The sequence below is a fragment of the Heterodontus francisci genome, unplaced genomic scaffold (assembly GCF_036365525.1).
Source record: "Heterodontus francisci isolate sHetFra1 unplaced genomic scaffold, sHetFra1.hap1 HAP1_SCAFFOLD_58, whole genome shotgun sequence".
NCBI lineage: Eukaryota > Metazoa > Chordata > Chondrichthyes > Heterodontiformes > Heterodontidae > Heterodontus > Heterodontus francisci.
In genome coordinates, this window is record NW_027142006.1 from 7,394,629 (window position 1) to 7,397,898 (window position 3,270).

Sequence of the window (3,270 nt, forward strand, 5' to 3'; positions counted from 1 at the left end):
ATTAAATTAATTCATCAGCTCCGAACCAGTTCCCGTTAATGTACCGGGATAATCTCGGGATTTATCAAATCGAAGGCAGCGGGATTTATTAAATTGTTGATTCTGACACCCTGTAGTTCACTTCTTCACTTAACTAGAGGGGGAGATGTGTGAGCAGAGAAACAGAGCGAAATCCAGAGAGGGAACTGAAAACACACCTGGACAGATGTGAAACAGGTCAATCCACTGTTACAATAACTCCATCACTGACTCCCTCCTGACAGTAACCAGCCCTTTCACAGAGACTGTGGGTGGCTCTGAAAAGAGCCTTTGGTTTATTAGATGACATTTTGGCCGCTTTACATTTTCTGGGAGCTCTGAGCGCTGGTTTTCTTGGGCAGCAGCACGGCCTGGATATTCGGCAGCACCCCGCCATGAGCGATAGTCACCCCTCCCAGCAGCTTGTTGAGCTCCTCGTCGTTGCGGACGGCCAGCTGCAGGTGTCTGGGGATGATGTGGGTCTTCTTGTTGTCCCGGGCCGCGTTACCGGCCAGCTCGAGAATTTCAGCGGTCAGATACTCGAGCACAGCAGCCAGATAGACCGGGGCTCCAGCACCCACACGCTCAGCATAGTTACCCTTTCTCAGGAGCCTGTGAACACGGCCCACCGGGAACTGCAGTCCAGTCCGGGAGGAGCGAGACTTGGCCTTGGCCCGAGCTTTCCCGCTGGTCTTTCCTCTTCCAGACATTTCCACAATCTCACAAATACTTTCACAAAGAATGAATAATTTCCTTAGCATTAATGATAACCAGTAGGCGGTCAGGATGGCCGAGCGGTCTAAGGCGCTGCGTTTAGATCGCAGTGTTCATTGGAGGCGTGGGTTCAAATCCCGCTTCTGACACCTTGTGTTTTGACTGCACCGGAGGCGTTTGGGAGCAGAGGTGAAGAGCAAAGAGAGAACAGGAAAGAACATGGACAAGCAAAATAACAATGGACCCAAAGATGTTGCATCAAATCATTCGAGTAAGAGGCAACTGAGCAAACAGCAGGGCACAGAAAACATCAAAAATGTAACCTTAGTATCGGGGTGGAAGATGTTGCCAATATCCTTAATGAATACATTACTGTCTTCTCAAATGAGGGGGTGATGCAGATATTGTTATGAAGGAGGAGGAGTGTGAAGTATTGGACGTGATAAGTTAAGGAGAGAGGAAGTCTTAATGGGATGAGCATCCTTGAATGTGGATAAATCACCAGGACCAGATGAAATGTACCCCAGGCTGTTGAATGACGCCAGGGAAGAAATAGTGGAAGGTCTGACCATCGTTTTCCAGAGCATTGGAGGTCTTGTAACGTTGCAATAAAAGCAAAATACCACGCAGATCAAGCATGGCTGAGCCTTTAGAGTAGAGAAACAGGGCTGAATTCCCTGAACCAGTGCTACAGCTTTCAGAATAGAAGGAGCCTATACAAACCTGATGGGTTCCACTTAAACCAAAGAGCTGGAGGTGTTGACAGTCAGAACAGATAAAATGTGGAGGAGTGTTTGAAGCAGATTCTGTGTGGTTACTGTAGTTGTCCTATGGAGTTATTTCAAGGAGGTGATTCTGAATGTAATGGATCAACGTGGACCCACCCAAGGCAAAGGTCACTGAAAGTGGCAACGCAGGTGGATAAGGTAGTCAAGAAGGCATACGGCATGCTTGCCTTCATCAGTCGGGGTATAGAGCATAAAAATTGGCAAGTCATGTTGCAGCTGCACAGAACCTTAGTTAGGCCACACTTGGAATATTGCGTGCAATTCTGGTCGCCACACTACCAGAAGGACGTGGAGGCTTTGGAGAGGGTACAGAGGAGGTTTACCAGGATGTTGCCTGGTCTGGAGGGCATTAGCTATGAGGAGAGGTTGGAAAAACTCAGATTGTTTTCACTGGAACGACGGAGGTGGAGGGGCGACATGATAGAGGTTTACAAAGTTCTGAGCGGCATGGACAGAGTGGATAGTCAGAAGCTTTTTCCCAGGGTGGAAGAGTCAGTTACTAGGGGACATGGGTTTAAGGTGCGAGGGGCAAAATTTAGAGGGGATGTGCGAGGCAAGTTTTTTACACAGAAGGTGGTGAGTGCCTGGAACTTTCTGCCAGGGGAGGTGGTGGAAGCAGATACGATAGCGACGTTTCATAGCCATCTTGACAAATACATGAATAGGAAGGGAATAGAGGGATATAGGCCACGGAAGTGCAGAAGGTGTTAGTTTAGGCAGGCATCAAGATCGGCGCAGGCTTGGAGGGCCGAATGGCCTGTTCCTGTGCTGTACTGTTCTTTGTTCTTTGTTCTAAGCTTCCCTGTGGTCCAGCCTGGTTGAATGGAACTGAAGCAAACAAATCATACAGAAGTGGAAAAGAAATATAAGGCCATGAAAGCACAGAATTCAGATGGATGCAATACCAGATGGTATGGCAAGAGTGTAAAACAGCAACAGACTGGTGAATAAAACTTTCCCATTGAATAAGACAAGAGAAGAGAAGGGTAATAATAGTGTCAGAGGTGAGTTGTGACACTATTCACATTCCACCTTGATCTGAATAGGACTGTTGAAGGGAGTGATTGAGAAGAATAGAGGAGAAATGAAAAGAAAGGAGAAATAAACAAAAGGTCTTTTGATTTTAGAATGCTTGTTTTTGGAAATGACAGACTGTAAAGTGTGTGTGTCAGAAGATATAGAGCGAAGTTGGGTGTGACAAGATCACAGGAAAGTTGTGCCCTGAGACAAGGTGTGTGTTGTCAGGAAAGCTGCTTTCTTTTGCACAATATGTATTTTATTCATATAATTTGTGCAATTACATTGCAAAGCAGTTCAAATTTAATATTACATAAGGTACAATACAGATCAATTTCCTTCAATAATGTACATGAGGTATCTCACTATCCCTGCCTGCACAGGTTATATTTACAGTATTTACATTACACATCAAACATTCTCTGGTGCAAACAGCCCGAGCGGTTTTACACAGGTTCCAGCCTCTCGCTGAACGAGGGCCTTAGTCTGTCGCCTTTCTATTGAGACTCCATGGTGGCTTCCCCAAGCTTTAATGCCGTCCCACAGCACATAGTCTTGAATGTTGGAATGTGCCAGTCTGCAACACTCGGTCATCGACAGCTCTTTGCACTGGAATACCTGTCCCACGGCCGGGCTCGTTCTCAACAGAGATAATTTCAAATGAACATTTCCTAAATCCGTGCTTTCTCTCTCGCAATAAAGAGAACAGGATGTCTGGCAGATTCAGTGTGAG

The 3,270-nt window shown here is 46.4% G+C and overlaps 1 non-coding gene across 1 annotated transcript; it reads left to right on the forward strand.

The window, feature by feature from the left end:
* Positions 1-798: 798 nt before the first annotated feature.
* On the forward strand, positions 799-881 carry trnal-uag (transfer RNA leucine (anticodon UAG)). The gene has a single exon. It is a non-coding gene; the product is annotated as a tRNA-Leu (tRNA).
* The last annotated feature ends 2,389 nt before the right edge of the window (positions 882-3,270 follow it).